Source organism: Mus pahari, chromosome 2, assembly GCF_900095145.1.
Source record: "Mus pahari chromosome 2, PAHARI_EIJ_v1.1, whole genome shotgun sequence".
Lineage (NCBI taxonomy): Eukaryota > Metazoa > Chordata > Mammalia > Rodentia > Muridae > Mus > Mus pahari.
In genome coordinates, this window is record NC_034591.1 from 1,382 (window position 1) to 26,598 (window position 25,217).

Below are 25,217 nucleotides of genomic sequence, written 5' to 3' on the forward strand. Positions count from 1 at the left end.
TAATCAATATTTTGCATTGTAAATTAGCACATTCAAAAGCCAGAGATACAATCCATATTCTTCACACTTCTGGATCTGGTATTATTCTATTCCCAACTGAAGTTATTCTTTGCACAGAATCAGTCAAGGCTTTTTGGGGGCCTTGAATAATATTAATAAGTGACTTGGACCTCTTTCCTAAGTTTTTACACCATTTTTCCCCAAATATTTAAAATGGCTAAATGACACTGTACCAAGCTATCATCATCCAGTCCAAGCTGGCTTCATAGCTCAGCACATTTACCTTTACCTAGTAACAGGTCATGGGAAATATCAGTGTCTCTGCTCTGATTTTTCTGTTCTGTAGACCGGGCTTCTTCTTCCCATTGTAACTGAAGCCTAGCTTCCTATACTACNATTCCAAAATCTTTCCAGACTTGGGAATCAATTCTGTTCTGAGTTCTTCCTGAATTTAACATCCTCACATAACGTGAATGCATACTACAGGAAACAAGTGCTTGTTTAAGACTCCTAGATCTGATATGTCTAAAGGATCCTACTGAATTTCTCCATACCCTATGCAGTACCTATTGCCTTATGGTATTCCTTGTGTAGTAACTGGACAAAGAAAGATTGTTTTTCTAACCTTTGTTTAAATGGTTTAAACAATGTTTAAATGTTTAAATGGTGTCTTCGGACACCCATTTTCAGTTTCACTATGCAATGGCATGTTAGGCTCTAGTCTATAAGCCTTCCTCTGTGTCAGAGTATGTCTTAATGTCTATCTAAGGCTTGTCTAAGTTTCTCTGCATCTGGGTAGTTTGTTTGTTTGTTTGTTTGTTTATAAGTCTCTCTAATTTTCCTTCTAAGGCTTGTATCTTACCAATCCACTTTTTCTTTGGGCTCTTAAAGAAAACCATTATATCTATTAAGAATGAAGTATCTTGGGAGGCAGAGGCAGGCGGATTTCTGAGTTTGAGGCCAGCCTGGTCTACAAAGTGAGTTCCAGGACAGCCAGGACTACACAGAGAAACCCTGTCTTGAGAAAACAAAAACAAAAAACAAAAAACAAACAAAAAAAAAAGACCAAAAAAAAAAAAAAAAGAATGAAGTATAAGATACAAAAATGGTAAGAACTGTAATCTGTATTGAGCTAATTGCAGTGAAGTCATTTAGCATTTCATTTTCTGTTACTATTTTCAAGAAATCTAGAGTAGCACTGTTCAAGGTCCTCAGACCTTACAATATGATTCCTACCAATCTTAACTCTCTCCTTGAAGAGCTCCTAGGTGACTTGCCAAAATCTGATCACTCCTCAGTTTGTCCACAGCAGAAGTGATCTCTATGTCCGTGGGTCTTGCCAAAAATCAGGAGCATCAAAATGTTATTTTAACAGACAAAACTCCCAGACATTACATTTTACCAAGGAAGACACTTGAGCCAGATGTGGGGATGAAAGGCTGCTCTTTCACAGACACAGGAAAACACCCACCTGACCTTACTACTCCACTGACATCCAGATGGGAAACATTTTTTTGCTTGTCCCTTTATGTATTTCCTTAATTTCTTCCATTGTTACACAAGTCTTCACGGTCTAATCTCTTCTTTTTTTATTAGATATTTCTTTATTTACATTTCTTTTTGAAATTTTTTATAACCTTTATTTTTTTTCATCTTAGGTATTTTTTATAAGATACTTTTTTATCTACATTTCAAATGTTACCTCCTTTCCTGGTTTCCCCTCCCAAAAAAACCCTATCCCATCCCCCCTCCCCCTGCTCACCAACCCACCCACTCCTGCTTCCTGGCCCTGGCATTCCCCTACATTTGGGGCATAGAGCCTTCTCAAGACCAAGGGTCTTTACTCCCATTGATGCCTGACAAGGCCATCCTCTGCTACATATGCAGCTGGAGCCCTGGGTCCCTCCATGTGTGCTCTTTGCTCGTTGGTTTGGTCCCTTCTCTTCCTCTATGTTGGCTTAAATACCCTTTGTTCAAAGAACCTACTTTCTGTTTGTTTATCTTCTTTCCCTTTCAGCTGGGTACATGCTCTGCCTATTGACTAGTGGTTGATATTATTTAGCTTTGGAATGAAGTTGTGTGCTAGAGCTGAGAAAGAGACAGCTCTTGTTTACAGTAAATGGACAGCTCTTGGGTTAAAGGTCTGTGCTAGGCATGAGCTAGCTACACCACAGCAAAGGTTTTTTAGAAGGAAAAAATCCTGGGGTTCAAGTGTGATCAAACATCCTGCAACGTTAACAGGCAATGCCCTGTTCATTATATAAACGGAGCTTTCTGGCCACTCTTCTGGTTGTTTCCAGGCATGTCTGAGTGCGTCATCATGGGAATTCCAAGGAAACTCAGAACTGGGCTCTTCAAGCTTTTGCACATGACCATAAGGGACCCAAAATCACCTAGGAGACCTTGATTTATTTTCTAAAGATTTATTAATTTATCACGTGTACAATATTCTGTCTGCATGTTTTCCTGCAGGCTAGAAAAGGGCACCAGATCTCATGGTTATCTCTCTAGATGGTTATCAGCCACCATGTGGTTGCTGGAAGCTGAACTCAGGATGGCTGGAACAGCATACAGTGCTCTTAAACTCTGAACCATCTCTGGAGCCCAGAAACCCCTGATTTTTGACACAAATAAATTCCCCATCCTTCTTGCCACATAATTTACAGCAAGGTGTCACCATTTCTGATTTTGGTTTATTGTCCTAAGTGCTACTGAATAGAAAAGTAGTCATTCAGGAATCACCCTGCCAACTACACAAACACTGTTCTCACTTAATCAGGCATAGATTATTGAATGCACACGCCAAGACTGATTAACCAGGACAAAGCTCAAGGCTGTTTTATGGACATTTCTTAGGGCTAGCTAACTCTAAAAACCACAATGAGCTCATGCACAGGTGCTCAAAATGGTGCCCTGGGATGGTCTGGACTCAAGCCTTTTTAAATATTATAGTTCATGTTGACTTTGAATTGGATGGATCCTACCTGACATTATACTTATGGAATTTCCTAAGATTAACAAACCGCTTAACATACAGAATATAACTGGGTATATGGTCAGCATGACTCTGCTCTGAGAACCTTTTTTTCATACATGACTGGCAGGCATATACAGCAACAATATGAATTAGCTCATAGGCACAGAACAAGATGGCTACAGCTATACAAGGAAGACAAGCTTCAACAAGAACAACTTTGTATCATTAGGAAAGATGTCTTCATGACCTTATCATGGTCAGACTTGGTCCATGGCCTCAACCGGAACTTCTAAGATGGGGAAAAGAGAATGTGTTTGTTACCTGAAGTGAGGGGTCTCAGCAGTGTTGTTCAGCCTGCTCAATGCCCTTTCTACCTCACTTTGTCCATGCAGAGGATCCCAAGGTGTATCCCCACCTTCCCTGTGAGCCAAGTCTAGACCCACAAAGGCTGCTTCCCCACTCCTCAGTTATGCTGGATTACCCACTAATGTACTGTTGTAAATAAATATGTTACTGTCACCTCATTACTGATGGTTGTCATCTCTTAATGGGTGGGCCACACCCAGTAACAAGCTGTTGCTTAACTACACACAACCCTATAACAAATCTGGGTCCTGAGAAATATACCAAGATAAATCTGGCATGCTCTTCACAAACTCTGCCCTATACTGAACTTAGAATCATGGGGGTGGGGGAAAAGATGTATGATTAAATAGTCAACCAGGTTCACATTGTGTCATCTTGATTTAATCTCAGAACAAGGAAGTGGAGTAACTCTGTCGTCTTCTGTATAGCCCCTTGAAGTGATCAGTGGGGTCTGGATTCAGCACAAGACACATCCTGCAGTGACACCATCATTCAGGGATGGCAGAATTTCTCATAGGCATAATACTATGCTGGCAGCACTGGATATTACTCAATAGTTAAGATGGTGATGGTCACTCTCATTTGGTCTTCTGTAGACCTAAGCAATTATTAGGGATAGGCCCTTAGAATTGAATGATCATCGCCAATCCTCTCCATCTTCCCAGAATGAAAGACTGATAGGGCGAGAATGGTAAGGGGTGAAGGATTGGTAGGTGAGGCCTTGGATGTATGATGTGTTTCAGTTTTGTTTTTAGACAGGTTCTCACGTATCTCGCCCTCTATCTGGCTTGCCAGGTTAACCATGAGCTCAGATAATCCTGCTTCCACTTTCCAATAGGTAGGCTTACAAGAAGGGCCTCCAAAGACTGTGGGGACAGTACTAGTCACTGAGACCTGGATTTCCTAATGTTGAGGTCTGCACCCCCTACCTAGTATAGATGTAACCATTTAGTTCCATGCCTCCCAGCTATTTCATATTGTTGCTGTAATCACTGCCAATCACTGATACAGAAAAAAAAAAACTTTGACTCAGGACAAGGTCATGTTGATCACATCCTGTTATGTTCTATATTCTGTATGACATTTGCTAATCTTAAGGAATTCCACAAAGCTTTACATAGTACCCATCAAATTAATGATTAATATGCACACATATGGAAAATGACCTTGGTCAGAGCTAACTACCGGACAACACTCCCTGTACCTTCATATGATCTACTTGTATTTTTGTACATTTTTCCTTTACATGTTAACAAAGACATATGTTTGGGGTCATGCATTTGCCCCTAATTCTGAGCTACGGTTCTGATCAATCACTACTAGGGTGTTCATTCAATAAACCACTCCTGATTGGCCTAGATAGGTGTTTGGTTGGTTTTGGGGCCACTCAGGAATCAGAACTACATGCTAGTCCCTTACACTACTAACTGAAATATGTCTATAGTATTGTTCTACACCATCTGCCTGCATCCCACTATCCCACACCTGTTCACTATATTCCCTTTTTCAGACATAATCTCATAGTTATATCACAAAACCCTGTAAGCAATCTTGCTTTGGTGTGTTCGGTGCACAGAGTAGAGCCCCACTCTCCACTCAAGGCCTTTTTCATTGATAGCTCCACTGTTTCAGTGTCCTGTGGCAACAGATCTCCACACTTTTGCCAGCACCATGATGGCTGCACATCTCTCTCCTAAGGGATCTTGGGGCAACTTTCAAATGCTAAGCACATGACTTCTATGACTGTACTCCTTAACCCACAACCACATTGCAACCTGCCCTGCAGGCTGTGCCTGGATGTGCTTTTAAGCACCTGTACATGATAAGGCAGGAGATCTTTCCTCATCCACATTCATCCTGGTGTGATTCCTCAGCAGTATTTAATGGCTCATATTCCTGTGTAAGGAAAATTTGAGGTAGGAATAATACACTTCTAGGCAAAGTTTGGAAAGGAAACACTCAGTTCCATACATAGGAATGACTTTGGTGTTGACGATGAAGCCTTCAGCCAACTCTAGCTTTGGGAGGAGGAGGTGCTCAATGGCTATGCCCCAGGAGTGTCTCCAGGAAAGGGCTTCCTGTCACTACAAGGAGGAACATTAGCAGGAAGACAAAGGCTGTACCCCATGACATCAGCAGTCCCTTCTTGGAGAGTTCTTGGCATCCCCTGTGATGTCAAAAGTGCACTGAGGTTTCTCAGTCAGTAGCTAGAGGATATATCCATAGACATGTTTGCCAGACACAGCAAACTTTTTGGGAGAGCCAGTGTAGGTGAGAGAGACACTAGAGAGAGGCAGAAGGAAGCTGACCTTCCATCTGAGAGTAATGAAGGACAAAGGAGGTGTTCTTGGGGAATATGGAGTAAGTCCTGGGAAGTGGATGTTGAGCATCCTGGCAGGGCTGGCCTGAGCTGGCCTTTCTAATAATGGGGCACAGGAACTGGAGCCTCTGCAGAGCAAAAAAAAAAAATTTCCATGATTATCACAATTACTGATCAAGGATTTCAGAACATTACTTTCCCCATCCCCTAAGGCAGGTGATGGCAAGGCCAAAGCTGTTATTTTGCAAACTCCAAGTCTTTACTTTTATTAGGGATTGTGGATGTTGCATAGGGACATAATGAGATCACCAGGAGTCACGGAGGGTTTAACCTATGCCATTTTAGGGAAGGGCATCACTGTACTTCACTCTCATGGTTCTTTTAGCTTCAGTGGCTATTTGACAGTAATATGATGGAAAGAATTGTGCTCCAGGCCATGACCTCATGTTCTCAGAACTCCTCTAACCTCCTCTCCCTGACAATTCGAACCTTAACTTTCATTATCAGCTGTTGTGGGTGGCAGGCATTTCTTTACTATCACCAAACACCTGTCAGAGTTGATACACCCAGCCAGAAACAGGATCCTATTACCACATCTGGGTGTTTGGTCTTTCAGTGGGGCAGAATCGATCAGTGTGTTGACCATGTGCTCCCTCTGCATGACTTTTTAATCCAAAGACATGGGCCTTGAGTGACAGGGTTAAAGATCTGAGCATCTCCAGAGCACCCAAGTATTGTGGACATTGAATTCATGATCTGACTCCTGAAACCACAGGCTTGAGGGCTCTGAAGCCAAGTGGCACATTGTGCAGGTGTTAATAAGCCAGAAGAAGCCATCTCTGTGGTCATCATAAGAATACATAGGGAGGCAGAGGAAACACCTGGCTGCTTACATCTCCTGGTCTCTCTAGAGTGATGGTAGAACTGAGATCCACTGAGAAGACATCTCATGCTGGGACCAAACTCTTGGTGGTCTCACTTAGTTCCAGACGCATTCTCTTTCTGGTTGGGCCTCAGGGCGCTCTGTCTGCACTCTATGCATTCTCATCATGCAAGTTCACTTGTGTTCTTCTACCTACAGTGACTGGCAGACAGACATCACTTCCTATAACTGTCCTAAGCAAAAAGCCAGCCCAGAAGGAAGAGGAGAGGCTGACCACAGAGCTGGACCTCATTACCCAGAAGAGAAACGAGCTGAGAGATCGCCTGATCTATGTGACAGAGGGATGCTTGAACAAGAGGTATACATTGCTCCTAAAACTGTGGTGTCAGTCTGGGGTCTGCAATGTCACCCTCATCCTTTTAATGTGATGGGATCTAGGAATCTGTACCTTCACAGTGTCCCTGTGTTCAACCTCCTATCTGTAAATGCTTCTTAGAGGAGAGGCAGAGCCTGAAGCTTGGTCAGGAGCGAGATGGGAAATGGACTCTGCTGCTTCCTCCAATTGAAAAGCTGAACTTGGGGTCTGAGTGAGGAATTCAGGGATAGAGGCAGTGAGGAGTGAGTTTCCAGCATGCATTTGAAAAACCCTTGACAGGATGTGGCTTTGTGAGTTTCTAGGTGTTGTGAGTTTACAGTAAGTGTTTTTACTTGCCTGGGAGGTAACAGTGCTAGAAGCTCCAGGTAGCAGCTGGAGGGGCCTGGTCCCACATGGTTCTTCTCAGCGCTTGATTAGAAGGCCTGAGGTTCATGGCTGTTCCTCTTTGTCTGTGTGCCTTTTACTCTGAGACAGTAACGAAGACATTTCTTCTGCCTCTCATTGTGCTCTCTGTTTCTGTCTCTGTCTCTCTCATTCTCTGGCACGGTTTCCTTTTCTCTTTCTTGTGTGTCTCTGTGCCCACGTGCACATGCATGTGCTTATGTTTTACCTGTTTATATTTCCATCCACGCTTTGGAATCTAGGGGTCTGTGTTTTGGCCTGAGGATTTACCTGTATAAGAGTTTCAAGATGATGTTAGTGCTGAGGTCTTGGAGCACCCACTTTATTCAACACTGTTCTTTGCCTATGTGGTCACAATTGTCTGTACATTTGTATGCCTTGGGCAGATTATAAAGCTGTGGTGATATCTGGTCTCATCTCCAGGATTATGTGTAAGGTCTGTCTCTACAGTATTAGTTATCCAGGATTTAGAATTCCTGTTGTGAAAACAGGAAAAATATAATCACAGGTTTCTGGTGAGCAAAGACCTCCTGAGAACATACCTGGTTAGTCTGCCCTTGCAGCCCTACTGAGTGAACACAGGGAGCCAGGGCACCCTCCATCTGGATGCTGAACTTCTGGTGTTCTGGGGCCAGGATAGCAAGTTTCCCAGAATTTAGAAGGCAGAGTATGGTTTCCATGGCTGGGGTAGTCCAGGACCCTACTTGAGTTTGTGTGTTCCTAAAAGTCAGTGAGACCACCAGTTGTGGAATGGCAATTTCTGCCGTCCTTTGTTTCTGGACTGGAGAGTCTGCAGTTCTGATTCTACCCCTCTGCTTTATAGCCATCAGTGTGCATCGGACCTTTTAGATTCAGTTTTCCTAAGTCTCTAAGAGACCCCTCCAATTGTCCATGCATTCTCAGAAGCCTCTAGATAGAAAAGTGACTCAGATCATGAGAGGGTTATTATGAAGTATTGGGACTCTGGGCTCAGGCAGGGTTTTACAGAGCTGAACGTGATGGAACACAAGGATAGAATGGCCTCCCTTTGTTTTCCTCATCTCCCTTGAAGGTATTTGTCCTCTACTAATTGATGTTGTCCCAATGCATTAGGCTGTCATGGATAGTTGGAGATCCCTTTCTTTTGGAGAGACATGGACCCTTATTGGTGTTTGGGCTGCAGCTATAATTTCTTCTTCCCTGAAATGGCTGTTTTCTGTTTGTGCAGCCGTCGTGGATGTATTGAGATGGATTGTATTAGGTCTTCATAGGAACCAGGGTCCTGGTGGGCTTAATGGGCCTGTACACTGGAATGGGAGGAGGGGGCTGCAGGATCTTACTATGCAGAGTGTGTTTCCAGTAACCTGCACAGCCGGCTCCTGATGGAGAAGTCTCTTCAGAAGAAGAAGTTGGTCACACTGAAGCAGGAGAGCAAGGAAGTACAGGCTTTTGGGGCCCTCATTCATCAATATTTGGTTGTCTTGAACCTGAGTGGTAAAGACGAACAGGAGAAGACCAGCAACCTCGAGACACAAGAACATCAGGTAGAGGCAAGCAGCTCAGTCAGGCTATGACTGTCTGACACCATTTGCCCCTTGCATCATTCTTTGCTATTCCCCACCACCTTTCTAATCCACACTCCCAAGCAGCCACCCACCTCACAGAGTGTAGTTATCCATTGCTCTGTCTATGCACAAGTATTCTGAGAAGTCAGCATCTTGTGAGACACTGGATTATTGACAAGTACACCTTGCTGCTCTGCTCGAAGCTGCAGCCCAATAATGGTAACTGATGAAAAACATGTCACGTTCCTACATGTCCTCATGATAGATGGGATGTTATGCAGAGCTTTGAGAAAGCTCTAGGTCCTGTGACAGGAGTCATGCAGGAGTCATCTGAACTCCCAGGTGGGAAGCACCTTGCGGAGATAAAAGCCACATGCAAATATCAAATGAGTGCTTCAAAATGTCATCAACCTGGGTGGCATGTGGCCTTCTGCTTTCTTCCTGCAACCCAAAGAGGTCTCTTTCCATTGCCCAGTTCTTGGTTTGCACTGTTAGAAATCAGAGGGGCAGCTTGTCAGCCCTTGTTTCTATGAGTGTTGCTGGACACCTTGCCCTGCCTGCAGGCATAACAACAATGGTTACAGTTAAAAGTTCAGAGGTGACAGTCTAGTCGAGGTGTTTTGAGCCCTGACAACTGACATTTAGGTCCCCACCAAGCCTGTGTCTTAGTAACTGTCTTCCTCTCCCAGGTCTCAGAAACTGCAAGAGAGCTGGGATTGGCCACAGCCCAAGAAGAGAGCATCCTGCAGAATGAGTTGCCACCCCAGAAGCCTCCTGCTGAGCACCATCCCCAACATCCACAATCTTCTTTGGATGGATCTTCTTCCACAAAGTTTATTTCCTCAGTGTGAATAGGAGGAAGCCAGTGAGCCAGCTGATTCAGGGTATTATTCCCTTTCCTGTCCTGGCCACACCCCTTGAGAGAGGACTGAGGTGACTGCCCTGCCAACAAGTGTCCAAGAGGAGAAGCAGGCTGTTAAATGTGCAGTGAGAGAATGAATGCTGTTTCACATAATTTTCTGTTAAGATTTTGGTTGAAGTTTTGCTTTTTGTTGTTTGTTTTTGCAATTTGTTATGTTATTGGGGTGTTATATGTTCTTGTTAGTACTTTTCATTTTTGCTAATGCTTTCCACTATTTATATTAGCTGTCATTTAAAGCCCGTTTTATTTTATTTCTTTTTGTTGTTGTTGTTGTTGTTGTTGTTTTGGGGGGGGTGTTTGTTTTTGTTTTTTGAGACAGGGTTTCTCTGTGTAGCCCTGGCTGTCCTGGAACTCATTTTGTAGACCAGGCTGGCCTCGAACTCAGAAATCCGCCTGCCTCTGCCTCCCAAGTGCTGGGATTAAAGGTGTGTGCCACGACTGCCTAGCTATTTTTTTTTTTTAATTTCTTATGAATAAAAAAATTGATTTGTAACTCTTAACTCTTTTTATTTTATTTTATTTCATTTTATCTTTTTTTTTTACACTCCAGATTTTATCCTCCTCCCGGTCCACCCTCTGACTGTCCCACATCCCATACCCCCTCCCCAACCCCACCTGCCATTTCTGCTAGCATGTCCCCATCCCACTTCAATCCCCACTCCACCAAACCTCTCCACTCCCTGAGCCTCTAGTCTCTTGAGGGTTGGGTGTATCTTCTCTGACTGACCCCAGACCCAGCAGTCCTCTGCTGTATGTGTTTGGGGCTTCATATCACCTGGTATATGCTACCTGGTTTGTGGTCCAGTGTTCTTTTATTGTTAAGAAATGTTTTTGCTATTCTGGGTTTTATGCCTTTCCAGATGAATCCCATGTCTTTGAAGAACTGAGTTGGGATTTTGATGGAGATTGCACTGAATCTGTAGTTTAATTTCTGTTAAGATGGCCATTTTTACTATGTTAATCCTGCCAATCCATGAGCATGGGAGATCTCTCCATTTTCTGAGACCTTCTTCGATTTCTGTCTTCAGAGACTTGTTCTTGTCATACAGATCTTTCACTTGTTTGTTTAGAGTCACACCAAGATATTTTATATTATTTGTGATTATTGTGATTATTCCCTATTTTCTTTCTCAGCCTGTTTATCATTTGTATAAAGGAAGGCTACTGATTTGTTTGAGTTAATTTTATATCCATCCACTTTGCTGAAGTTGTTTATCAGGTGTAGGAATTCTCTGGTAGAATTTTTTGGGGTCCCACCTACCATTCCTTTAAGGGTTTCTAAAAGGATTCCTTCCTTTAGAGGCCTGGAAGGTCCATGCTTAGTTCTTGAATGCAGGGTTTTCAGGGTTATAGTCCCTTTCATGATCCATTTGTATATGACCCAAGTTCCTAGGATGCTGAATATTCATGGATAACCAAAGTTGGTGTAGGACAATGACTCAAAGTTAATTGTCTTACACGTACGAAAATTTAAACTGTGGATTCTCATGGAATTATGAGAGAAAGATTTATTAAGAAATAAGAATTATAGAAAAGTTAGAGTTTGAGGAAATGTAAGATACTAAACTTATAAAATACCAGGAATAAGAAGGATTCTCAAACAAACAGACAAACATCAAATTCCTTTGTCTTTCTTATTTATTTATTCACCCCGTTCGTAGCCCGACCATTCATTCATTTTTAGCAGCATCATGACAGAAGCTAGACAAAGGCTAAATTGATCTCTGTTGAGATTGTTTACTTCTCTGGGCTATCATGGGCTAAAACAATAACCTGTCAATACATTATAGATGTCCCCTTGGCCCAACCACCAAGATGATCATACATTGTTCATATGGTTCCCACCCAGACAAGGGTGGTTGGTGGTTGAAGTCCACACTTGTCCATTTCTGACTTGTGCTTTGTAGCTCTTGACCTTAATTTTCTGTTAGATTTTAGTCACTTAGTGACATTTCTACCTGCAGGTACCCCAACTGCTGTTACTTAGACTTAAGCCCCCTTCCGTCTCACATTTACATAAGCAGCTCCCTGCTTTACCGTGACAGAGGGCTAACTTTATCCCAGACACAGCCTGAAGTTTTTCTTGGTTATTACAATCTAGCTCCTTCCTATGGGGTGGTATCCTAGGGGGAAACTTTTTGTCAGTAGCCATGTTTATTTACAAATAATTCTATTGCACAGCTGCTTTACAAGTAAGGACCTGCATAAGGACAATAGTATCTAGCATACATTCCCCAGGAGAGATTCACGGAAGCCAGCCAGCCAGCCAGCCTGCTGACATGGACCTTGCTCCTTGATGCCTGATTGGTTATCTTTTATCAGTTCTGTTTGGCTGTCTCAGGCCCCATTGCACATCTTCTTATTCATCTTCCTTGATGGTGTAGAGTTTGCCTTTACTCTTCCTTCAAAACTCAGCCAATGTTCTCCCAGCAAAATGTGTCAATAACTTGAAGTTTTGAACATGGCTCCTTTTACTTGCTGCTTTCAGAGAGCTAGCCCCTGGTTATGTGTGTGTTTATGTGTATTTCCAAGTTTCCCAAGGTAGGCTATAATTGATGCTATGGTGTAGTGTTCAGACTCCCAGTAGAGACTGAAAACAAGTCAGAGCAACCCTGAAGAATCTTTTGAGAAGGCTAGGCCAACCCCATGACAGGCTTCAAATTGGCAGTTCAGGAGACAGGACTTAAAGCTCTGTTTCCAAGAACTGGGCAAGTCTAGGGAAGCCCAGGCCTTAGCAGCTGCCAGTCACTTGGCCTGTGGCAAAGATCAGCAACAGTTTCCAGACTTCCTCAGCAACAGTTTCCAGACCTCCCCCAGCAACAGTTTCCATCCCCCACTGGTCCTGGAATGTCCCTAGAAATGGAGCAAGAAAAAGATCACCTTCCCTGGACATCTTTCAATGTACTTTAAATCTGGCCTGTGAGCTTACTTGGTTGTCTGTCTCTCTTGGTAATTGGAGACCCCAGCATGCTGGACTTCTGCAGAATAAAACTCTTTGCCTTTACATACTATTTAAGTCTGGGGTATCATTCTTCAGTGAATCATGGACTCTTACAATTGTGGTTTCAGAAATTCCTGTGTGGTTAGCTGAGGCTTTGTCAACCCTGAATTTCAGCTTTACCTCCTTCCTAACACTGCATGCTCTCTTCCACAGTGTTGATCACCAACATTCTCCCTACAAACCTTCCATGGGAGGCGCAGTGCTTCTTAAAGGGCCCAAGCTGAAAGATGGACCACTGGATCAGATTCATCAGGCCGTCAGACGCTCACCTGTTTCAATGTGTAGTAGTTCCTTGTCTTGTGATGACGAAGGCCTGACAAGAAGCAGGCCACCGAAGGGAAAGGATTCATTCTGGCCCATGTTCTAGGTTGAGGAAAGAATCCTTTATGTGGGAAGACATGCATTACATCTCAAAGAAACAAATGACTAACTGAGATGCCTATTTAACTTATCAAAGCAAACAATGACCACCAGTACCCATTACACTGGCTCCTCAGCACGGGCTCACCCTCTACCCAACCCCTACCCTTAACATCTCCAGTCTCTGATCCCAGAATCTTCCTTCTATAATCCAGCCATTTGGCTGGTTTCTTGGCTCCTGGCTCCTCTCTTCTCCTTCCTATATCCCATCATGGCCCAGTTCAGTCTGGACCCTTCCGGAAGCCTCTGGCTGGACTCTTCCTCATATCTACAATAAATCTTCACTTCCACCATACCTCCAGGCAGTTATGTCATTTTTTTTTTCAGTGTGGTGACAGGAGCAACATTTGCCTGTGGCCACAAGAATTAGTTCACACCTGGGAGATTAGGGAGATAAGAGGAATATTTTCCCCCCTTCCGTTCATGAGCAGCCTGGGTGTGCTGCTGCCCACAGCAGTCTTCACCCAGAACTTAATCTTCTCTGTAGAAGCCTTCACAGACACACCCACAGGTATGCCTCATTAATGTCCTCTGTGGTTCTTAATCCAGTCAAATTGACATTCAAAATTAACCGTGACATGGGCATTCTTGTTTTATGACAATGATAGCATAGCAGATTAGGAACAAGCTGCAAGCCAGCAACTTCATGCTAGGCACTTTTCTCACTCTTTGCAACTGTATAGCTTTCAGATGCTCTATATCTGTGCCAATACTAAGCATTATTCTGTTCAATTTTTTACCCAGCTAATTAATTGCATTTTGATGTGGTTTTACTTATTTCATGACCGACCACAGCAGTAACTCAAAATTGGAAAGAGCAGCACCTCAATTTTCTTGATATTAAAATACGTTTGACTAATTGTTAGGTAAGTGTTATCTTCACAATTATTTTTAAAGTGCACACACATAAGTATAATATAAGCATGTGTATTATACAATTTGAGATGTTACAAATGTTTAAACAGAAACTCATCTTGACATCTCCCATTTAAACACCATTTCCATGTCTCCCCTCCCCTTTATGACCCCTTTTGCTTCAAAACATTGTCATGTTCTCTGACTGTGTTCCTTTAATTCTCTTATGTAATCATCTGCAGCACCACCCCACTGAAAACAGTACTGGAAGTTTCTTCTCCATGGCATTGAAAGCAGGTGTCCATGCCCACTTTCTAACAGACTTGCCCTATTGAGGTTTCCAAAACATTTCACACTTAATTTCTTTTCCAACATCATTGACTGTCTATTCTTCATTTATTTTTACGACTCTACCCTACCTTTATCTACATATAATGATAAAGTGACATTTGCAAATCCTATGTTTTCAGAATGATGGTAATTGTGTGCAGACATAGGCTGTGTGTTCCATCTAAGACCAACAAACCAACCCTCCCAAGTCTTGAGTTCAAATCCTTTAACTGTCTCAAGAGATGAGTTTCAGCTCTTCTCTTTGTTACTTACATCATTATGTGATGCCTGATTTTCAAGCCATCTAAGTGCTTATGATACATCTTTCCTACTGCATTCTGACTTTCTCCTCTGCCTTTGTTCCTTAATGTCACTAAAAAAAAAAAAAAAAAATGCCCAGTAAGTATCACAAACCTCGGTTGCACCCAAACGTGTTCCTCTCACAGTTCTGCAAATCTTGACAATTCTACTCTACCAGTCTGTCAAACCATGAATTCATCTCTGATATCCATCATATGTTTTTATATCCTGCATCTTATCCTGCACTTCATCTGTGAGACATTTCCAGAGAAGATTAAATGGAAGGCAAAGACTTGCTTGCTCTAATAAATGCTCTTTCCGGTATCCATCTACACTCAAGTCCCTTCCCAGAAACCCACTGCCGCAAGCAGCTCCACCCCTGTGCTGCTCATCAACTGAAGATTTGCTTCCATTCTTGTTCCATTTTTGCCTATTCTCCATGTATTCCAGGGGATTTATGTGACCTCGAGTTAGCCTGCAATACTCATCCTCAAAACCTTTGCCACTGACTCGAGTAAGACCTCACTGTGACACTCAAGGTCTGGGATTTCGAGTTCCCACGACCTTATATCTCTTCTACAAATGAACCCATTTCTGATCCAAAAACCATGGCTGCTGTGGCCACTAGTAACCAAGGTGTGAAGACCACCAATGGGCGTGTCGTGAAAGGAAGGGCGAGAATTATAATTCTAGGCAGAAGCCGTGTGATGTGTATTAGATACCAAAGTGAGGGTGCTGAGCTTGCAAAATAAAAGTCTAGACTGAAGGCCAGAGCTTGGGAACCACCAGTGTCCAGTACTGGTTCCATTACAAATTTGAAATATAAAGAAAAGACAAAAATAAAGACAAAAGAGATAAACAATTTATGAGAAGGGGACCTGCATAACCAATCAATAGAGAGAGAGATGGTCAAACTCAGTAGCCAAGAAGAAAAATACAAATCTGAATATTGTGGAGACATGGGTTACGCCCACTAAATTGGAAGAAAATATTCTTACAAGTAAAGATTTTCTTTTTTTATTAGATATTTTCTTCATTTACATTTCAAATGCTATTCTGAAAGTCCCCTATACCCTCCCCCNGCCCTGCTCCCCAACCCACCCACTCCTGCTTCTTGGCCCTGGCATTCCCCTGTACTGGGGCATATGATCTTCGCAAGACCAAGGGCCTCTCCTCCCATTGATGGCCAACTAGGCTATCCTCTGCTACATATGCAACTAGAGACACAGCTCTGGGGGGCACTGGTTAGTTCATATTGTTGTTCCTCCTATAGAGTTTCAGACCCCTTTAGCTCTGTGGGTACTTTCTCTAGCTCCTTCATTAGGGGCCCTGTGTCCCATCCAATAGATGACTGTGAGCATTCACTTCTGTATTTGCCAGGCACTGGCATAGCCTCTCAAGAGATAGCTATATCAGGGTCCTGTCAGCTAAATCTTGCTGGCATATGCAATAGTGTCTGGGTTTGGTGGTTGTATATGGGATGAATCCCCAGGTGGGGCAGTCTCTGGATGGTCCTTTCTTCTGTCTCAGCTCCAAACTTTGTCTCTGTAACTCCCTCCATGGGTATTTTGTTCCTCATTCTAAGAAGGAACGAAGTATCCACACTTTGGTCTTCCTTCTTGAGTTTCACGTGTTTTGCAAATTTTATCTCGGGTAGTCACAAGTGAAGATTTTCAAAACTACAAAACAGCAGCTCGTGGCCCACAGGTAGCAAACCTGGGGTAAAGACACAAGCATTCAGCACTCACCCTTAAAGTGGAAATGTAGATGCTGGAGCCCAGCAATTGCTCTTCCTCAATACACCTTGAGCATAGCTCTTCCAGATGTCGTTTATGGTTTTGAAAGATGTGTCAATACACGGGGCATACAAAGGCATGAAGAAAAAAAAATACAACTTTGAACCTTCTATCTATTCACTCCTAAAAGTGACAGGTGGGGAAACGCCCACTGTTCACTCAAAGGCTCTCAGTTTGCCCTTTGCCTCCTCCCATTCACCAACAACCTCCCCACCTCTCAGTGTACAAACCACTTAATTCCCAGAGCAAACACTTCCAGGGACCGTTCCCCTTCACAGTAACTGGCAACACCCTGGATGCAGGTCAGCCGGCATTCCACAGGGGGACAAAGTGGAGTCCTCAACCATGCCGAGGTGGCACTTGGGGTCAGCCCCCAAATCATACATGTTCAAGTAACATTATATGGACTAGGCAGGTCTCATTCACATATTCAGAAACTCACACACACACACAGGCACACACACAGACATACATGCACAATGTACTGACTGATACAAAGACATACCTCTGCCTATTACTACAGTGCCTGACACTATATTTAAAACCTTCTGGTTATCAAATATAGGGCCAATTTGATATGCTGGTTTCCCTTCAAATAATTAATCAGTGATCTATTGTAGCAGAATTTCCCCATAATTGAATAAATGATAAAGACTACAAGAAGCCAGTCACTGGGCGAGGAGGAGGCGGGCCTCCTGGGTCTGGGAGAGGAACAGAGAAGGCAGGTGGAAGGGACTTCTGTTTGGACAGTGGGAGCAAAGCAGGCACGATGTAGGCCGGGGACTGTTAGATCTGGTGGCAGAATCCGCCAGGATCCGCCACTGGAAGATTTCTAACATAGAATAGTTGGTGAATTTAGAATGCTAGATTCCATGCCCAGCACTTGTGTCTAAACTGTCTGTTGAGTCTAAACTAAAATTGCCTGGTGTTTTCCATTTTTGAGGAGATTCAACTGAGCTGGGGGGAGGCGGGTGGGGGGGGAGCAGGGGAGCTTGGGTTGGCAAGAGTGTGCCCCCAGCTAGCTGCGGAAATTTGGGAGTGCTGAGGGTGTTTGGCAGCAGCTAGCAGTGAGGAGGGGAGAGCGATTTCAGAGCTCTGGGTAGGCAGAGCCAGCTTGGGTGGGACAGGCTTTGGCAAAAGGAAAACATACGGTCTCGGTCTCGGTATTGGGCTGGGAACAGACCAATATCACTGGCCAGTGCCTAGCAGGCAATAGTGTGGATTGATTTTTAATATTACATGCAACAATGTATAATCTAAAACATCTTTTTGTCTCAAACATTTCTATGCCAATTATAATGATCTTAAACAGTAACAGTTTTATAAGATTTATAAGATACCGTCACTTATAAATGTGAATTGTGTTTATTTTCCCTGGATTATGTTCTAATTTGCTTACAATTAACATATATTCCCTTTCACATAAAGATGAGACATTTGGTTATGATGCTCACTAAAATTACTGAAGTTATTCTGAGTTTTACAGGCTTCCAGAAGCTAAGCCAGCATCCAACGCACACATGCAGGGTGAGTAACACAGTCTCCCACATTTTAAATACTTGTTCTTATCATTTTTAATTCCGTGTATGTGGGGGATAGGAGGAAGAACTCACAAGTGCAGATGTTTGTGGAGGCCAGAGACATCTGAATCAAGAAGCTAGAGGTAGTTGTGGGCCACCCAGTGTGTGCTGGAAATCTAACTCAGGTTCTCTGCGAGAGCTACACAAACGACTTACCGCGCCGTCTCTCCAGCTCTTCACACCTTTCTATGTCCTCTCTTACTCCTGTTTCACACAAAGCACATTTTACATTCTGTGGTTTCAGAATAAGTAAAGACTGTGGCCGCTCTGCTTTACTTTTATTTATTGTATTTTATGGCTGTAAGGTTAGAGCTGTGTCACGTGACCCTTCTCGCTCCGTCTTTACCTGCCCGTTTTCTAAAATCCCTGTTTATGTTTCCACTGCTATTTACAATACACCTGGAAATAAGTGTTGACGTGTTTGTTTGAGTTTTAGACATACAGATGCTTTTTATTTTTTTAAAGATTTTTTCATTTGGCTAACGAAGACTTCCTGAGTTAAAATTCAGGTTGTCACGTGCAGTGGGTGGGTTGGTCAACGCTGTGCTTTTGTGGCACTGTCTCTAAGACATGAAACGGGGGCACTCTATCCAAAGTTGCCACTGGCAAAGCTGCTCTGAGGCTCCCTGCGCGCTCTGGCTCTGTGTCTTCTTCCTAGAGAAAACATGGCAGGTACAATTCTCCATTTGCTCTTTGTCTCGGGAATTACGTGGCACATCCCCTGGAAACCGTCTAAATATTTGCTGGAAGTAGAACGGAAAATAATCCTAATCCTATTAATCGTTTGCAGAACTTTTATGACATTAAATTGTTCTTGCAGTGGGTCAATCTCTAGTGCGAGTAGCTGCAGCATCCTCACAATGATTGGTCCCAGAGACCGATGGGTGCTTTCTTCAGAGCACTTCAAGTCACATGACACATTACATTTTAACAGTGTTACTTATCATGAGCTCAAGTCATTGAGAGCTCAAGCCATAGCGAGACAGGTGCATTCCACCCACCAGTCTGGCAAACAGGAGTTCCTAGGAGCTTCAGATACATTCAGCAGCAGAAGAGAAATGGGTCCGTGCTCCCTTCTTCATAGCACGGACCGCATGGGTGTCCAAATGGCGGCTCACATATACTTCATCCTGACATATTTCCAAATTTTTAATATCTAGTAAATGTCCATGAAAATAATCGCATGGCTTTGGTCAGGTGCTACTTGCACTCAGATGCTAAAGTTTGTACCCCAAGATCTAGTGGACCCCATGGGGAGATTCTCACATCAAGGGATGCTATGTAACCTCTGTCCCCAAGTTAATCGGTCAATAAAAAGCTAAAGCCTGTGATTGGGCAGTAGATAGAGGTAGGTGGGTTGTTTTTTTGTTTGTTTGTTTTTGTGTTTTTTTCCCAGTTACCTGGCTCAGGGCTACAAGTAAAAACAGGAGAGAGAGAAAAGAGGAGATTAAAGGAGGAAGGGAGCTGCCATGAAAGGAGACTGACCATGAGCACGTGGCCAGGAGAAACAGCAAGGAAAAGGGACATGTGATGGGATGTAAGTTAGAATAGCTCCAAAACCTGCCCAATCTAGGCTCACAGCTTGTAAATCAAATTCCCAGATTGTGCGTCTTCTCGATGAACAAGCTAGAATTTTGAATTCATTTAACACATAGTAGCACCAATAATCCTCCGAACTCAATCCAGGCTAAGACACTTGAACATTTAGGACTTTGGGTTACTGCGGAGTGGAGTGGAGGGGTTTTTAATAATCCTGAGTTCGAGGCCAGCCTGGTCTATAAAGTGAGTTCCAGGACAGCCAGGGCTACACAGAGAAACCCTGTCTCGAAAAAAACCAAAAAAAAAAAAAAAAAAAAAAAATTGTTTTCATTTATACTTGGCTATAGAACTATAACGAGACTGAGAAACTGTTTTCAAGTGTTAAACTATATTTCATTAAGAAGGTGAGAGGGATGTTCAGCACGTTAACATGCTTGTCAGCACGTCTGGCACCAGAGCTGGACACCAAGGATCCTCATGCTAGAAAGGGAGAAGCGGCTCCCGAAGGTTCTCTGACCTCCTCGCAGTGTCGTGGGGTGCCCATGGCCTCCTGCCACACAAATAAACAGGCACACAATTATTGTTTAAAAGAATTAGGATCAAAGTGTAGAAACGTGAGTCTGGGGGGGGGGAGAATTTAATATTTCAGACTCCTCTGAAGGTGTGTCTTCATGTTTCTTCCTGTTAGTGGGAGCCCTCATCACCCTGCCCTGATATTTGAGTGATTTCATCTTAAAATGATAATATTTGTAAGAGAAAAGGGACATAACTTGCCACTTCAAATTCAAACTGAAACTTTTAGATATTATAATTTTCAGTGTTTGTGTGTGCCCTGTTTTCCAAGATGATGTTAGGGAAGATTGATGAAAATTTCTTGGGAAGTTCTCACATGTGAGCACACCGAGGGACATAAGAGGGGTGTCCAGCCTCGCTTGAAATAAGAAATAAGTATCCATTGCCAGGAGAATGGGTAGACTTCACATACTCAAAAGTCATAATGTGTGGACCTGCCTGAAGAAAGGCTTAGCAATTAACAATGTTTGCTGTTCTTCCAGAGGACCTGAGTTCAGTTCCCAGCACCCAGGTGGCTGGCTCACAACTAAGTCCAGCTCTGAAGAGCCTGACACCCTCCTCTGAACTCCGTGTACAGGTGCTCACATGTAGCAAATGCACACAAGGAGACATAAATAAAACACACACACACACACACACACACACACACACGAGTGGAATACTATGTGTAACCAAGAATGATCCACCTGAAGTGCATAAGACAACATGAACATCAAACCCACAACCGCTAAATATTCTGTTTGCTAAATACCAAAGAGGAAGCAACAAAACTATTGAGATATAGTTTCTGACAAGGGAATGCAGGATAATTTTTAAAGCAGGCATGGGCTTCCATGATGATGACTGATGCCCAGCTCCCAGGGGACAGAGACACAGTGGATGCCAAGGGCTCCCTGGCCAGCCAGTCTACCCAACATGGCAAGCTACAGCTCCTACAGAGAGATCCTGTGTCAAAAGCAAAAGTGGGAGAAATGGAGGGAGCGCAACACGGACTCTGCCTTCACTTGTGTGTGCACGCATGTGCAAGTTAGACAGAAACAGAGAGACAGAGGCCAGACAAATTCCTTCCTGAAACAATCGATAGTAGGGAAATTGGTAGTGCATAAACAAGGCCTGAAGGCAGGGGCGGTCACTGTAAATACAGGGGCAAAAATGTCAGTGCAATAAGAAGAGATGAATCGAAGTTAGAGAGCACAAGTCCATATCATCTGGGTCAGAAGATAACGATGTCAGGAATAAACGTAGTTTACGAAAAGGTGGATTAAACTTGCCGTGTTAGATGGAAATTTAAACAAGCACATGAATAGAAAAAAGAAAGTATGCTCATCAAATGCTCACAGAACTGTGACAAAAACCTAGCACTCGTTAACTTCCAAAGGAAGTCTCAATAAGCTCTCAAGCGATTTATCACTCGGATCACATTCTGTCACCAAGATGAAATTCAATTAGGAAATGAAAAGTGAAAGGATACTTTCTTAAACACCAGCATCTGTTTGATAGTCTCTCATTGGCTCTCGTTGGTAACCTCTGATTGGCTCTTAAAGCAGGAAGGATGAACTGACTCTCAACCCCTCCTGGGCAGCTTAACCATTTACAAAGCTTGGGGGTGAGAGCGGAGGTTCAGCGCCGCCTCAAATGGTGGCAGTGACCCAAAGTGGTCACTAGATGGCAGTGATACTTCATATTTTTCTTCATTTGTCAGTCTCAGTGTGTCAATCTTCCTTAAGCACTGTAAAGATTTGCTTTTCAAATTCAGTTTGGGGTCCTTCAGGGTTTGTCTCAAATAGCTGCTAATGAGAAAATAATATTATTTATGGACAATAATTTATTGTTCCATAAACATATTTCTTTTTTGTTTGTTTGTTTTGTTTGTTTGTTTTTTGTTTTTTGTTTGGTTGGTTGGTTGGTTGGTTTTTCGAGACAGGGTTTCTCTGTGTAGCCCTGGCTGTCCTGGAACTCACTCTGTAGACCAGGCTGGCCTCTAATTCAGATATCTGCCTGCCTCTGCCTCCCAAGTGCTGGGACTAAAGGCGTGCTTCACCACACCCGGCTTTTCTTGTTATTTCTTTAGTTTGCTAAAGCACTTTGGGGTCCTTTAAGTAAGGACACAGGACATTTGCTGTCTGCTAAATTGTTACGGAAAAGAATTGAAGTATTCTAAGTTGTCTCTAATTGGAAATTTGAATGTGTAATAAGCTGTCTCCTCTTAACAACATGAGCATATAAATTCACAGGGAGAAAGAGTCTTGAAAAAAATCTATCCTGTGTATTTTTATTCCGTTAAAAAAAAAAAAGAAACAAACAAACAAAATTGACAAATAGGGAGCGACTCTATTTTTAAAGATTCTATGGGAGGAAACCGTCCGTGAGGAAGTTGCTCCTATTCCAAGTCCCCCTGGTGAAGCGTAATCCCATTTCCTTTAGGACGGGCTGCCAGTGGATGAAGGCCATCTGCAGATATGGACTGTACCACCCTGGCCTCCTGGGCTGTGCATCTGAAACTCCCAGTCGGAGGGGAGCGAGCAAGCTCAGGCAAACCAACAGTTCCAGGGCTGTCAGAGAAAGAAGTTCTCATTGAAAGCCTGACGCACAGAGACGTGAGTGCGCACGTGCCTGGGCTTATGTGCGTGTGCGCACGTGCCTGGGCTTATGTGCATGTGCGCACGTGCCTGGGCTTATGTGCATGTGCGCACGTGCCTGGGAGTGTTCAACTAAGGAAAACAATCCATGAATTCTAAAAAGAACAAGGGGCATACAAGGCAGGGTTTGAAGTAAGGAAAGGGAAAATGGTATAATTATAATCTCAAAAACTGATACAAATATTTTTTCAAGATGTCCATCCAAATTATGTTTGATTATAATACAAGTAAAAACTGATTTACCAATCTTCACATAGAACTGCAGAGGAAGCTGAAAAACAAGGTCTACTTTTTTTTACTAGATATTTTCTTTATTGACATTTCAAATGTTATCCTAGTTTCCCCTCTGCAAATCCCCTATATCCTTCCCCCAACCCACCCACTCCTGCCTCCTGGCCCTGGCATCCCCGTATACTGGGGCATAGAACCTTGCCAAGACCAAGGGCCTCTTCTCCCATTGATGGCCAACTACGCCATCCTCTGCTACATATCCAGCTAGAGACACAAGTCCCACCATGTGTTTTTATGATTGATGATTTAGTCCCAGAGAGTCCTGGGGGTACTGGTTAGTTCATATTGTTGTTCCTCCTAATATTGTTCATATTGTTATTTATATTGTTGTTGCTGCAAACCCCTTCAGCTCCTTGGGTACTTTCTCTAGCTCCTTCATTGGGGACCCTGTGCTTTGTCCAATGGATGGCTGTGAGCATCCACTTCTGTATTTGCCAGGCACTGGCAGAGCCTCTCAGGAGAGAGCTATATCAGGCTCCTGTCGGCAAAATCTTGTTGGTATCTGCAATAGTGTCTGGGTTCGGTGGTTGTTTATGGGATTGTTTTATGGGTTGTTTATGTCCAGGTGGAACAGTCTCTGGATGGTCATTTTGTTACGAGTTTTGGGGTCTGTTGGCTAGTGACCTATGGTTGCCGTATCTCTTTCCATACTCACAGGGCAGAGACTGGAAGGCAAGGCTCTAACCTTCTTAATGATTATCCATAATAATGCCGCTTATCTAAAGCATAGCCACTTGTGAACATTTACAATGGTACAATCTACATTATTTCCCTTTTTTTCTATATTTCAGCACTTTCCTTAGCCCCATTCCAAGCACTGATAATTTATAATTCTTTTAAAATGCATACTGTTATTTTTCTGATGTATTGATTTTTATTTAATTATATACATTCCTGACCATATGGTTATTTATTTTCCTTACAAAAATATATCATCAAAATAAAGAGATGTCTGAGGTTTCTTCAGTGTTCAAGTCTGCTTGTTTTCTTTCTTTTTTTCCAATTTTAATTCAGTTGTCATAGGATGACTATGCTTTATATACATATACACATACATATATATATGAATAGATCCAACCTTGAACTTCAAAGATAGAACCTTGAAGCAAAGAGAGTACCGAAAAGAGTTAACAGGGAACATTTTAGAATCTACTACTCTGTCTTTAAAACACAAATATTAACAAGCAATAAGGGAGGCAGGGTGTTGAAGTCAAGGCCTGGACCAGACAGTTCCTTGTACCAAGGACTACAGTGCACTGTGTGCTTGTGCCCGCCTTGCCCGCTGGCCCCTCCCTCCTCTCTCTTCTCTACCGTCAAGTCCAGAGTCATCCAATTAGTCTTTGTACGCTGATATCGGGTGAGGTAGGGACCAAGGCTCATACATATTTTTCTTTGTAAGGATGCCTATGTGTACATGGGTATATCAATGAAGGCAAGAGGTCTGCCTCAGGTGTTGTTCCTCGGGTGCCAGCCACATTGCTTTGTTTGTTTGTTTGTTTGGTTGGTTGGTTGGTTGGTTACTTGAGAGGGCATCTTGGCTAGCTAATTAGGCTAGGCTGGCTGGCAAGTAAACCCAGGGAATGTGCTTGTCTCTGCCTCCCAACACTGGGATTACAGACTTATTGTACCATCCCTCACATCCTTATATGGGTTCTGGGAATCAGATTCAAGCTCTCATGCTGGCCCAGCAAGTACTTGACCAACTAAGCCTGCCGGGATGGTGTGGTTTACTGTCTACATGATAAATAATCCCTAAAAACCTCCCATGTCATTTACTTCATTTTGGTGAGCACTGAACTAATCAAATGAAGAATTCAGTGTGTATGGGGAGCTGGAGGTGTTTACTCCATAGGCTGTGATTAGGAGACGCCTGGCTGGAGTGGTCCATACCTTAGAGCTCTGGGTGAACGCCATACCACACAGGAAACAATCGTAGCCTGCCCTGGGAGTGAGGCACAGAGTTAACATATTCAGTGTGCATTGTAACACTTCATCAGCACGCCCTCTGCGGGGCCACTGACCTTTATAACTGCACAGTCATGGCCACCGCCTGACAGGCATGAAAAGAAGACAGACAATGGCCGAGAAAGAGACACACACAGG

At 43.2% G+C, this 25,217-nt stretch overlaps 1 pseudogene; it reads left to right on the forward strand.

The window, feature by feature from the left end:
• The first annotated feature begins 13,634 nt into the window (after window positions 1-13,634).
• Window positions 13,635-25,217, forward strand: part of LOC110316094 — a 70,586-nt pseudogene continuing 59,003 nt past the window's right edge.